The sequence below is a fragment of the Ictidomys tridecemlineatus genome, chromosome 13 (assembly GCF_052094955.1).
Source record: "Ictidomys tridecemlineatus isolate mIctTri1 chromosome 13, mIctTri1.hap1, whole genome shotgun sequence".
NCBI lineage: Eukaryota > Metazoa > Chordata > Mammalia > Rodentia > Sciuridae > Ictidomys > Ictidomys tridecemlineatus.
Genome location: NC_135489.1, coordinates 40,818,963 through 40,834,253, shown reverse-complemented (window position 1 = coordinate 40,834,253; position 15,291 = coordinate 40,818,963).

Below are 15,291 nucleotides of genomic sequence, written 5' to 3'. Positions count from 1 at the left end.
AAACAAAATTCTTATCTTTCATCCAAGCCACTGTTTAAAGGATTATAGAATTCTTAAAATCAATTAATGTTTCAAAATACTTTGACCTTTTGAGAAATTTCTACAGAGGATTATTCATCAGATACATTCTCCTCTATTGGAATCACCTGCCAAATGAGGCTAAGTGCAGATACCTGTCTTTTATAATTAAAGTGAGTGACAGGATTAACAGTTCTCTATAACTATTATAATATTGTAATATAATAGGAAATGTATACTTGATGTATATCCTCATAAAGGTCTCAAAACCTTTGCAGAGAGAGGGGAGATAAGATAGAAGACTCTTTTGTCCTGGTGTCTTATCTTTGATAATAATTCCAGGCAAAGAACCCCTAATCTCTTGAAATTTCCTAGGTGATAGGAATTACTTGTTCTAATTGTGAGACTGACACCTGGGGTCCTGGTAAGGCTCAGGATGATTGCCAAAGGAAACTTCCATGTGGACTAGGAGATGGGAACTTTCAGCTCCCCCTCCACCAGCCACCTCAGGGAGGTAGGATGTTCTGAAAACTCCTTTGATCTCCAGTGAATAATAATTTACTAATTCATGACCGACTAATGAAGGTTATCTTAAAAATCCAACAGGAAATGGTTCACAGACATTCCATGCACCCAGAGAAGGAAGCTCTGTGCTCGTTCCCTTAAAATCTTCCCTATTCTTTATAATATACAGATAAACTATTACCCTGAATAATATGACCTGCTGTAGTAAATTAACCCAATCTGAGGAGGGGGGTCATGTTAACCCTCATTTATAGCCTATCAATTCGAAGTATGATTGACTATCTACATTCTGCGACTGGCATCTGGATTGGTGGAACGGGAAACACTTTTGTGGCACTGAGCCATCAATTCGTGGTATTTGACTCTATATTCATGTACATACTGTCAAAATGAATCTGATTTGGAGGACTCCCGGCTTGTACCATGCAGAGATTTGCTTGGTGTTTGGGGTAACAATTTCCATATATCTAGTGTTGTGCTGAGCAGGTGATTAGAGAGTAGAAAAAACACTTCCCACTCATCCTTTCTGTCAGTCAGTGTACCTGCATTTTAAATTTTATCAATTCCCTCTGCCTTTACCTTTCTCTATATGCATACCTGATCCTGCAGTACTTAAGTTCTTCCCAGCTTGAGGTTTGTCTAGCACTCATCATGTAGATGTAACCCCTGCTGAGATGCTTTGTCTTTCTTCTGGCCAGTGATCTGTCTCCACTTCATAGGGCAGCAACTTGTTGGGCCATCTGAATGAAACAACATAAACTGTACTGCTATTGCTTGCTGAATTACATGGCATTCCTGCTAGGATAATTTCAGTTACACTGATAGAAAATAATTTGTTCAGTATTCAAAAACAGTTTACCAGTTTATTATTTTTCCTAGAGTTAATCAGAAGACAACTTTGTACAAATTGTTAGAAGATGTCATTATTAGCAGCAATGGACAGAGCTATGACTCAAAGCTAAAATGTCCACCACTATTTTTCAGTCTCAACTGATTTATTTTTATAAAACAGGTTGCATTAGAGTTTATTTTCATTTATTTTCCAGATTTCTGCAAAGAGTTTCACGGGAAAGGAAATGTCATCAAAATCTTTAACAAACATCATTAAAACACACAAGGGTTTACTAAGGAAGTGATCTCTTAAATATTTCTTTCCACCTATACCTGTTTAGGATATATTATTTCCAGTGTCAAAATCTTTGTTGGTTTCACATGTTTGTGTTGTTGTAAATATAGTACTAAATAAAACAAAGTGTAAACAAACAAAAAATCCACATCAAATCTTTAAAAATATTCAGTATTTCACTTAAAAAATTTGGAATAGTTTTCAAATTATACTCAAGATCCTCAACTATTGAGAATGTGACAGTTGAATCCATTAGCACTCCAAGAACAGAAAATCAATAGGAGTTTCCAAAATGAGTGGATTGTGTACACATTTATTGAAAGGCTCTTTTCAAAATTGATGAAACTTCACATTATTTTTTGTTTTCAAAAATGTCTGTCTGGAAAGTCACTCTCAAAATGTTAAATGCATAGTAAAGTCTGTGCCTTAGTATACACAATAGAGGTCGAGGAATGAATTATGTTTTTGCTCAAATGCCAAGATTCATTTTTGTATAATTGTTATTATAATCCCAAATATTAAAATATGGTATAAAAACTGACTTTATAGGTTTAGTTTAATTTCTCAAGATAACCTCTTAATACAATTTTCTAAAACTTATTTAAGTTTGAAATCTTTTTAATATTTTAAATGAATTCATTAAATGTATGCTCCCCACCCCCAGATATTTCAGTTTTTCTGCAGAAAGTGATTTACCATTTGTTGTTAAGACTATTGGTAAGGTCAAGGTAAATGTCAAAGACTTATTTATTTATTCAACAAATATTTTTAGCACATACCATGTGCCAACGACTATTGTAATTATAGCAATGAACAGAATCCTGCTCACATGAATTGAAATCTTATGGGACCTCTTTAAAGATGTAAGTATATCAAAAGGAAATATATTTAGTGAGGAAAAGGTAAATGAGTTTAAAGAGATAGAGAGAGAGATGAAGTCAAAGCAAGATGAAGTCTCTCTGTTGTGTGGCATCTAAACATAGAAGTGAAGAAGGCAGAAGAAAAAATGCAGTTATCAGAGGGACAAAGTAGAGAGAGGAGGTTTTTCCCAGGCACAGGAAAGAGTTTAGTAGAATTTCCAGTGGGAAAGTGCACTTAGCATGCTGAGGAAAAGTAGTAAAAAGGCTGTGATGTGGTTCATATGGGGAGAGAAAGAAAGGCAATGGAATCATAGAGGCAGCAGGGAGTAAAATCATGCAAGACATGGTCATTACATTTTATTATCAAATGAAAAAGGAGACAGAGATTCTAAGCATTAGGGTGAATATTTACTTTTGTTTTAAAAATAATAACTGACAGTAGGGTGGAAAATAGGTATCAGTGGAGAAGGAGAGAGCAAGGAAACCCATAAGTAATTTTTTGATCTATCAGGATCAAAAAAGATAAGTGTGACTTAAGTTAGGGTAGTCATCATGGAGGTAAAAGGGTAAACCCTGGGATGCTTATTGATGGGGTTTTATGGTGGAGTTGTCTGTGAGAAAGAAAAAAAAAATGTTTTAAGTCTTCTGGGAAGGAAATAAACAAGAATGAGTAAGTGGTTTTATCTGTGGATTAGGTCATATTTTTGGAGAAGTAGACCCGGTCATAAGTGAAGACAGGAGGAAGGACATGCTGGAAAAGGTAAAAAAAAAACAAAACAAAAAAGAGTTGATAGAATGTTATCTTAAAACAGCACTCAGGTGGAAAAAAACAAGAGTGTCAACAGAGTAGCTAACCTTAAAGGAAGAGATATATTCTGAGGCAGAAAAGAGGAAGAGAGTGACAATGACCATATTGAGAAAGTGTAAGGAAGAAAGCAGGAAAATGAAAAGAGAAGCCTGATTTAGGTGTCTTTGGTGATCTCTAAACTAAGGGTAGAAGGATGGTGGTAGAGACGTGATGCTAGTTTTCACATTATACAATTTGACAGTCCTATGTTTTCTTTTGCTCCAAAATACCATTTTAAATGGTCTTAACCATTAATTTGATGGGGACACCGGACCTGTAATTGTCGACACATAAAGAAACAAAAATCCATAAAGAATAAGGTTTATTTTGTGCATTTCTGTATAAATCTGAGGAAAATTTCCATATCAACTTCAGAAAGAAAGAATAACCAAAAGGACTGGGTGCCCTGGGAAGAGGAGATGATCTGAGAATCTCCCTACTACAGGTTAGAAATCTTGATGCTACTATGTATATAATCTGCAATTCATAATCTAGTATTAGATCTATGGAATTCCAGCCACACACTCTTCCATTTGAAAGGCTCAGGGAGTGTGTGCAACTCTTTCTAGCTCTTGCTGTCATATATTTTTTTTCAGGGGTGGTGGAGGTTGAAGTTATTTTAAAGCCTATTTTGGCTAGATAGGAGTTTATTTTCACATTTTATAAAATTATTAAACATTGTTGCCTTCATCAACTGTTACCAAGTTTTTAGGTCTTTCCAAGATTCTCACTTCATCCTGTGACTAGCAACCTGTCCTGCAGTCTGAACCATGCATGGCCTCCGTCTCCTAGGGGTCTGTATCCAATCTTCCCTAATCTGGGACAGCTGAGGTTACCAATATAGAGGATAAAATCAATGCCCTCATTAAAGCAGCTGTTGTAAATGTTGGACCTTTGTGACCTGGTTTGTTGCAAAGGCCCTGGCCAATGTCAACTTTGGGAGTCTTATCTACAATATTGGGGCTGGTGGACCTGCTCCAGCATCTGGTGCCACATCAGCAGGAGGTCCTGCCCCTCTCCACTGTTGACCCAGCTGAGGAGAAAATGTTGAAGCAAAGGGAGAATCTGAGGAGCCTGCAGATGGCATGTTCTTTGGTCTTTTTACTAAAACTCTGGTAAGGTAGAGATAAACCTTTTTCATATATTTATAAACACTTGTATTTTTTTTTTCTGAAAGTGTCTGTTCACTTCCTTTGCCTATTTACTGATTGTGTTATTTGTTTTTTGAGTTCTTTATATATACTGGAAATTAATGCTCAAAAAGCTTAACCTCCTGTTTAAAATAAATAAATAAACAAAAGCATTCTTTAAAAAAAAACTTAATTAGACATATGGATGGAGTAAAGAAATAGATATCTATGTGGCAAAACAGATGAAGGTTTTTCCAGTGGGAGGGGCTCATACAAAGGGAAACAAGATTGACTAGACTGATTTGACTTCCTGATTTTTTGTTTTGTTACACAGGGGTGTTTAGCCATTGAAGCATATCCCTCGTCCTTTTTTTCTACTTTCTTTTTCAATAATTATTTTGAGACAGAGTCTTTCTAAGTTCCTCAACACCTCACTAAGTTCCTGAGGCTGGCTTTGAACTTGCAATCCGCTTCTTGCAGCCTCTGGGAGCTGCTGAGATCAGTGGCATTGCAGATGTTTTATAAAATTTCAGTTTGCCTTTTTCTTCTTCTCTATCACAGGACCTGGTACTGTGAAAGGGCTCACTAGATAACCCTATAATTTTAGCAGGGAATGGTAAGCACTAAGGCAATGCTTTTGTATACGCATTAGTATCAAGAAGTCTTTGGGAGATCCTAACTAAAAAGAAGTTTACCAAATAATTCTCTTTATAGTCAAAAGCAATTGAAACTCATGTGTTAAGAGCAGATGGATCCTGGGGAGTCTTATTAAAACAGTAACGTAATCACTAACTTCTTTATAAATATTTAATATTTTACATTCTTCAGCTTGGTGAACCCACTTCTGAACTATGTCTTTCTAGATGAACTTTCAGCATAGCTTGACTCTATTTATCTCTTTTAGGGTTACGAACATGTTAACCACAGGAAAGCAGCAGGAACCTAGTATGTGTTGTAAAAGCTGTCAGCTTTCTTTAGTCTAAGTTTCTGGAGTCTGAAAGCTAGCCCACCTGACAGTGTTTTGTCATCTCATCAGTCTGTCATACTGCCTGGGCTTACTCTCTTCACACTGCCAGCGGTTCCAGCACATCTCAGTGGTGAGGGACAAGGGTCACAGTAATACTTGGTTGTATAAGAATCATTTTCCTCAAAGCTCAGGAGCATTCATGATTATGGCCGACATATTCTGTTTTGACAAGTCTAGACCCTATTTCTCAAGAGAATTGAAGAGGGCCATGGACAGAAAATCAAAGTTCTCAACTTACAAGTCTTCTGAAATATTTTTTTTTTTATTTTTAAATTTTTTTTAGATTCAGATGGACACAAAATACCTTTATTTTGTCAATTTAGTGCTAGGGATTGAACCCAGGACCTCAGGCATGCTAGGCAAGTGCTTTACCACTGAGCTATTTACAACCATGTGTGATTTTTTCTAAAGTGGCAAAACTTGCTATGGGATCCTGATAACTATAACAGCTTTCCATAGATGTTTTAAAATGATTTGTCACTTTGAAAGTCATTTTTCTGATATTTATATTAGCGATATGATATCCTTCAAGATATTTTAAGTCATTATATATAAACCTTTAAAAAATGGGAAAATTTTTTACTCCAAAACAACAGCTCTGGCCAGTGTTTTGCAGTTAAAATTTCTAGAATCCTTTCTCCCTCTTCTTTGCCTGTGCAGCAGGTGGGAGAAATGTTTTGGCTTAGACCACATTCACTTTGATTCTAAGTAATTTAAATGAGACACCCCATGAGTAATTTTGTATAAACTAATCCCCACTAGAAGAACTTACACTAGGTCCTTGGGGAAGTTTGTCACTTTTATTTGATGTTGTAAGAACTTATACCCTGACAAGTACACTATCGGAGTGTCACTAGTAGTATCAATTTAATTAAGGTACTGTCAGCTTTTCTCTAGTTTACACAGTTTAATGTCTCAGTCTTTTATAATCAAATGGGCCAGAAAATTGCTGTTTGGTTTACTATCCCCAGTTTGTTTTCTTTTCCTAAAGTGTGACTTGAATTTTTAAAACCATTCTTCAGTCTTTTGGTGTTAGCATGGATGGTTATATATTTTGTATATGTATGTTTTGGGGTACTAAAATTACATAATACCAGATGGTCTCCTCATCTTAGTTTCTATATATTCAGGAATGTCTAAAAATAAAATTAGTGATCTTTTGAATTTGAATTGATTAATCTATTAAATAATGTAAAGATCAGATTTGAGGATTATGCTAAGATTTTGAAGAAGGCTTCTTTTTCTCATGAAAAATGAAAGCCTTATAATTTCAGATGTATGGCCTATAATAGTGTTTTAAGATACAAATGTTCCTGTGGCATATGACTACATCATTTATATCAATTATAAATCATTTAAAATCAATGAACATAACCAAGTATGGTAACAAGGGTCTATAGTCCCAGATACTTGGAGGTTGAGGCAGTAAGAATCTTTGAACACAGGAATTCAAGGTCAACATGGGCAACATAGCAAGACTCATCCTCCCTAAAATAAATAAATAATAATAATAATAATAAATTTAAAAATATGTTTAGTATAGTTATTACAGGCAGCAGAATGTATAAAAAGAGTATGGTGGGAGAAACAGTACTGCTTTAGTCAACTTTTTCACTGCTATGAACAAAAGACCTTGCAAGAACAATTTTAGAGGAGAAAAATTTATTTGGGGCTCATGGTTACAGAGATCTTAGTCCATAGACATCCATCTCCATTCCTCAGAGCCTGAGATAAAATTGAACATCATGGCAGAAGCCTGTGGTGGAGGATAAGCCGCTGGAAGTATGGCACCAGAAAGCAGAAAGACAGAGAGAGCTCCACTCAGAAGAAAAAAAGATAAACCCCAAAGGTATGTTCCCCAATGTCCCTCCTCCTCTAGCCACACTCTACCTGCCCATAGTTACCACCCATTCAATCCATTTAAGGCAATTAATGCACTGATTAGGTTAAAACTCTATTACCCAATCATTTAATCCCTATACTTTCTTGCATTGTCTCATATATGAACTTTTTGGAGTACACTCCATCTTTAAACCATAGCAAATACATAATTTGAAGACAACATTTTTGTTCAACAAAGATTCAGTTCTGCAATTAGTTGTGTTACACACAGACCCAAACCCTTCATTGAGTCTGGAAAAGGGCATCAGTTTTCAATTCTTCAAAGCCTTCATAATATAGATAACATTAGATTTATTGTATATGTACAGATACAGGTGTAGATGTGGATGCAGGTACAGGTAACAATTACAGGTATAGGTATAATTACACATGTGTAGTTAGATAGGTGACTTTTGATGCCCAAAGTGACATAGTTTATTAGCAGACATAGAAATAATTAATTTTCCTAGAATGATTTAAGTAAATCATTTTAATTTTTCATGTTTCATGTAATGCAATTGTTGAATAAAAAGGGATTGTGACATTTAAGATTCTTTTCAGGTATAAAACTATGAATTTACATGATAGAAATCTAGTTTCTGAAGTTATATACAGAGATCTCAGTTCATTGAAGGCCAATTTACACAGCTCTGGTCTCCAGGTGAGGCAGAACATCAGGGTGAAAAAGTATAGAGGAGGAAATAAGCTCAGGACATAGCCACCAGGAAGCAGAGAAAGAGAGAGCACTGCTCACCAGGGACAAAGTATAAACCCTAAAGACACCCTCCAGTAATGCACCTCGTCCAACCATCCCTACCTGCCTACAGTTACCACTGGTTAATCCATACTGATTATGAAAATGCTGGTTAAGTTAGGGTTCTCACAACCAAGTCATTCCATCTCTGAAAATTCTTTCATTGTCTCCTACATGAGCTTTTGGGAAACACCTTATATTTAAATCATAACACACCCAAAAGAAAATTCTTGGTTGTATTAATTTCTTAGTTCTATCATTTTCAGTTATTGTGCATTGATTCACATGCTAGTCTTTGACTTCTTATGATTTAAATAAACCTGCCTCTAATATTCTTCAAGAACTTGGCATTATAGAACTTGTTGTGATGTTTCCTACTATGTGTGCAGTATAGTTAAATGGTTGCATGCCTGTTTTGTAAATGCTATGAACAACTAAGAGTTTTTTTTTTTTAAGTTCATACATATTAATAATAGAAAAGTTGTTTTATCACCTTAGTAACAACTGTATCTTTATTCAATTATTCTGTGCAGATCTGGCTCATTTTTGGCATATGGTTTTGGTTTATAAATATAGTGTTCTAAATAAGCATGAAAGGAGTAACAGTCAGTATTTGTTTTAAATGACACACATAATAGGCAAAACATCAAAATAGTGATTAAACTTCAGTCCCACTGTTCACAGGTCACTTGTCACAATCTATAATGTCATTGCTCAGTTAGGCCAAAAAAACAAGACGAAGAAAAAAGACTGCCTACACAGGCGTGTTTTCAGAGAGTCCTACAATAACCATCTCTCTGGGCAAGAAAAAAAAAAATCCTGAAGCTGTCCAAAAAATAGCAATTTGTCAACAATTTAAAATAGGCTTTGACATGATATATTTATTTGACAGTATAATGTAATAATAGACATACTGTAGGATGATGGCTGTAAAGGAAATTATCATTGGTAAGTGCCCTTCTCTGCAATTAATTCAGATGTGTATGGGAAAAATACTGATGGACAAAATAATTATGGGTGGGTGGATGGACAAGTACATGGTACTGCTGTTGCCCTACATCACTTGTGTACCTTCACAGAATCTAAATTAAGTGATGCTTATAAACTAGAGTCATTTAAATCACTTCCCCTTCAATAAAAATTTCAAGTCAAATGTGAGAAATTATTTAATATATTTATAGGATAATCTACTGAATGGAACAGATTGTATATTTGGAAGTGCTTAAAACCAACAAAATAAACGTTCCCATGTCCCTATCACACAGATATTTCCACTGTTTCTTTAATTTATATCTCTGAATATAACATATTATGATTATATAAATTTTACAGTATGAAACATAATATATATTTGAATACATACACACATATATGCATTTATTTATTTATTTTTGTTTATTTTTAGTGATGCTAAAGATTGAACCTTGAGTCTCACACATGCTAAGGAAACACTCTACCAGAGCGTCACATCCCCAGACACATATATATTTAAAGGTAGCCTTGTCTTTGTAGAATATTTAGTATAACCAATAAGATTAAAGTAAAATCTCTATGCATATTTTTAAGTAAGTATTGGCCAGTGTTATCAATACAAGAAATGGGGTTAATAATAACAAAAATCTTGGATGAATCTCCAGGGAATTTTACTGGGAAAAGTGAATTAATCTAAAAAGGCTCTATACTATATAATTATGTTTATATTACATCTTATTACATAACATTTGCAAATAGAGAAAAGATCAATGGTTTCCAGGGATTAGATGTAGAATAGGTGGTGGGAGAGGTGGTTGGACACAAGATGGGAATAACTTATACCTTGGTTGTATCTGTTTATTGTTGTCATATTCCCTGGCATACACATGTCATGGTTTGTTATACCATTCACCACTTGACAGGCACATGAAAAATTTCAGTTTCAGGATCTTACAAATCAAACTGCTATGACCATTCATGTACAGGTCTGTGACTGAATATAAACTTTCATTTATCTAGAATGAATGGTAAGGAATGCAATAACTGGGTCTTATGTTAATTAAATATGGTAATTGTGTAAGGTAAATTTTATGAAAATACCAATCGTTTTCTTAGAATGGCTGTAAAATTTAATATTTCAACAGCATGTATGAGTTATACAGTTTCTCTGCAAACTCACCAATATTTACGGGTGCCATTTGTGTATCATTATTGAGATGCCTGTTTTTATCTTTTGCTCACTTTCTAATTAGATTATTGTTTTATTTCCTCTTGATTTTTGAGAGCATTTAAAAGATATTTATGTTAGCCTTCAATCACATATATGATTTGAAAATGCTTTATCCCAGTCTTTCATAGGTCCTTTTATTCCTTTCACTTGTTTGTTACAGAACAAAAGTTTCAAATACCAAATAATTAGTAAGTTCAATTAACCAGTTTTTCCTTTTATGTGTTATGTTATTATTGTTCATTCTAAAAGATCGTTTTGTCTTTTCCTTGCTTTCAAATTTTTCTCCTTTTTTATTTTTACAAACACTTATAATTCTTATGTTTTGCATATCAATCTATAATTCATTTAAAGTTAATTTTTGGGCAAGATGTAAAGTTTCAAGTAAGTTTTATTCTTTAGTTAACATTTGTTTAGTTGTTTTGTCATTACTTCTTTCCTTAACCACAGAATTTCTTGGTGCTTTTATCAAAAATCAATAAGACATATATGTTTATTCTGACTTTGATATTCTACTTTATTGATTTATGTTATTTTCCTACCATAAATCCATTCAATTGCTATAACAAAGATATCTTAAACCAGGTAATTAATAAGCAAAAGAAGTTTATTCCTTACAACATTGGAGGATGGAAAGTTTAAGATGAACATGCCAGCAGATTTAGTGTCTGGACAGAGTCTTTTAAACATAAATATGCTTTCTATGGGCTCATGTGGTGTAGAAGGAACGGTTGTCTTATAACTCTTTTATAAGGTCACTAGCACCCTTATTGAAGGCTGCTAGTATGACTTAATCACCTTCTATAGACCTTACCTCAAATACCATTGCATTGGTGTCCACACAATCTTTGAGTACCAAAACTATATTAAGATATGGTATGATTTTTTCCACTGTTTTTTTTTTTAGTATTTTTAATTGGACACAAAATCGTTATTTTGCATTTATGTGGTGCTGAGGATCAAACTCAGTGCCTCAAGCATGCTAGGTGAGCACTCTACCACCAACCCCAGCTCCTCCACTTTATTCTTATTACGATATTTTAAGCTATTTTAGATTCTATGAATTTCCTTATAAAATGCAAAATTAGTTTGTTTACTGTAAATTCTTTCCTGGGACATTGCTAGAAGTTAATATTAAACCTATAAATTAATTTGGGGAAAATTGACATATTTGCCATGTTGAATCTTCAAATTTAAAACACAAAGTCTTCATATTTATTAGGTCTTTGACTTTTTAAGAAGCACTTAGTAACTTTTAAAATGGACACATTCTACATATTTTAAGTATACTAAAAATCTATATGCTCTTTTTTTCTGTTTAGAGTAATATCACTAATTAGATGTATTGATTTTCTATTCTATAACCTTTCTGAACTTGTTTATCATTTCTAGGAGTTTGGTTACAGAGCTCTTGTAATTTTTTAAGCAGAAAATCAGATCATCAACAAATATAGACAATTCTGCCTCTTGCTTTCCAGTGATTAATGAAGTTTATATATCTTTTCTTGCCTTTTTCCAATACTTATACATAATACATTACATTTGAATTTATGTATACAAGGTACAGATTTTTGTAATGACTACAAGTCAATCTTTTTAAAAACTACACAATTTCCATGGTTTCCATTAAAGTAGACATAGAAAAGATGATTTATATGCATATGTTAGCTATATATGTAATACATTTCTTATATAAAATTAAGATAAACTTAGGACAAATTCAAAATGTCTATATTTCTACTATAAAGATTTAGTCAATATTGGCCATTAATTGGATACTCAAATTGAAAAATAATATTCACAGTAATGTTTTTAAAACAAGCAAAATAATAAAATTTGGCATTTTTCATAAGTTACTTTACTACTTTTCATTATCTGATTTGTGAGTTTTCTGTCTCTGTCCTTAATCTAGGTTTATGCTAAGGCTTAATGATTGAGAAATTTAAAAATTTTGTCTCTATTATACTACACAGAGCATCAAAACGAAAACTATTCAAACATGAAATATTTCAAAATTTCAGCAACTTTAAAGCTCTTTTGGAATAATCTGATTTATTATTAGAAATAATAATAAATGCAACCTCATGTTCTAGAAATCTTTTAATATTGCTGGACTTCTCTAAGAATATGTTCCTAGATAAGAAACATGCCAACAGCATTTCTGACATTAAAATATGTTCCACCACAAATGGCTAGCCAAAGTGTTGTCCTGTATATCAGCGTTTGGGGCTACAAGTCCATATTAATTGCTGAATATATGCCACTTTATATGTTTTAATATGACATGCTTCACTTAAAGCAACCAGTTGTAATTTTGAAACTATTCTTAGTTCCTCATTACTTTATATATAAGATTTGTAGAGCACATGGTTATTATTCAGAAATGTAAGTGTAATTATAACATATTCACAGGGAGTTACCAAGATTTTTACACATCCAAAATATTAAGGGTTAATTTTTTTCACCAACTGAATCATATTTGAGGGAGTGTAAAAAAGAGATTTCCAATGAATTTTTGCCATGTGAGATCTATTTTGTATAATGCGCGCGCACACACACACACACACACACACACACACACTCATGCATACTGTTTTTCAATAACCTAAACAACATAAATTTGGCTCCCATATTCAGTAAAATATATCTTCCACACGTATTTATTTATAAAAATATATATGGATTCATTTGGTTATGACATTTTGAAGACTACTAAAAATGATTAAATTAATAATGTTAACTAATAACTGCCATTTATTTTTGTCAAACATAGAGTTTAATAGTATCAACTTTCAAGTGTATTTTACCAAGAATCTGATAATACTGATCCAGGAAAATACATAAATAGGTAGAGATAGCTAGATACTTGTATGTGTGTACACGTGTGTGTGAATGTGTCAAATTTCATACATTAAAAAAATACTAAAACCAGGAAGCTCACAAGTGCATTTATTCAGAAACTGAATAATATTGGAGAATGAACTTTTTTTTTCATCTTGGTACTTTCCAAATTGATAGTTATTTCCCTTCGTGTTTTACAAAATACTGAAGTAATTTTGGGACTGGGTAGATAAAAATATAAATCTCAGAGAAAGTATTTGGTGAACTAGATAACCTCACAATAAAATATGAAAATCAAACTGAAGTAGAAATAAGCATAATATAAAACACACGAATATTCAAGATATTTGGGACAGTGTCAAACAGCTTATCACAAATGTAATCACAAAAAGACAGAAAAAGGGGAGAAAAAATATTTAAAGGTGCCTGAGAATTTTCAAAACTTATGAAAGAAATCAGCATATGTATACATGAAGGTCAGTGGCCCTCAGTAAGGATGGACACAGGAATAGTACTCCAAAGCATGTCATATTAAACTGCCAAAATGAGAAATAAAAATCCCACAATGAAAGTAGTTTGAAAAAATATATTGAAACACAAGGTAGACATAAGAGAAAAATTTATTCTCCATATGTTGTAAAAATTCAATAAAAAAGACTCAATGAGAAAATATTTTAAAATAACAGCAGTTTGATAAGAGAAATGTAATAATTTTAATGACTAGTTCTGTGGTTTTAAAAAATCTGAATTTTTTTTCTTAATTAAATTTAGTAGTATTTTATTTTATTTTTACTTTTTCAATTGGCACATGATGTGATATTTGGATTCATCTAAACCTTGGATGGTTACTAACCATAATTATTATATCATCACCTGAAACTTTTATAATTTTCTTATGGCAAGTTATTAAGATTCCTTCTTTCTGATTATTTTGAAAGCCATAACATATTATTTTCAGTTATATTCACCCTAGTGTGCCACCAAATACTTAATTTATACCCCCAAACAAAAATACAATTGTAGAACTGAAGATACAGCTCAGTAGTAGAGCATCTGCCTAACATAGACAAGGCCCTGGGTTCAATCCCCAGTATAGGAAGGAAGGAAGGAAGGAAGGAAGGAAGGAAGGAAGGAAGGAAGGAAGGAAGGAAGGACATTGTCCTCATTGATAAACCACTTCCCCTCTACATAAGCTCATTCTCCCCAGTCTCTGGTACAGTATATTGCTCTGAACTTCCATTTTTAGGTGACATTTTTAGGTTCCACTAATGAGGATATAATGCTATATAATGCTATATTTTTCTTCAGTGTTTATTGTCTTTAATTTAATGTCCATCCATGCTGTTGCAAATCACAGGATTTCATGCTGTTATGTCTGAATAGTATTCCTTCCTGCATGTATATGTATACGTAAACAACATTTTCTTTATCCATCTAATGATGAGTACTTCAGATGAATTCATAGCCTGCTGCCTACTGTGAATATAGGATTTCAATAGATATAGAAGTGCATGAGTCTTTTCAACATATTGATTTTATGTTTTTTGGACATGCACACACACACACACACACACACACACACACATTGGGATTGATAGATCATATGGCAATGCTATTTAGTTATTTCAGAAATCTCCAATGCTGTTTTCCATATCATGTTTCTATCATCAGTGTGCAAGTATTTATATTTATCCACATCCTTGCCAGCACTTGTTATTTATTTATTTATTTATTTATTTATTTATTTATTTATTGTCTTTTTAAAAATAGCCATTCTTCCTGGAGTCAGGTGGTATTTCATTCTGGTTTTGATTTGCCTTTTCTTAGTAAATAATGATATTGAACTTTTTTCATTTGTGTGTTTTCTTTTGAGAAATGTCTGTTCATGTATTTAGCCCATTTGTAAATTGGCTTATTTATTGTTTTGCTATTCAGTTGTTTGTGTTCCTTGTATATACTAGATATTAAGAGATACGTAGTTTACAAATATTTTCCATAATTCTATAGATTGTGTCTTTGTTGGTTGTCTTTGTTGTACAGAATCTTTTTAGTTTGCTCTAATCCCATTATCAACTTTTGGTT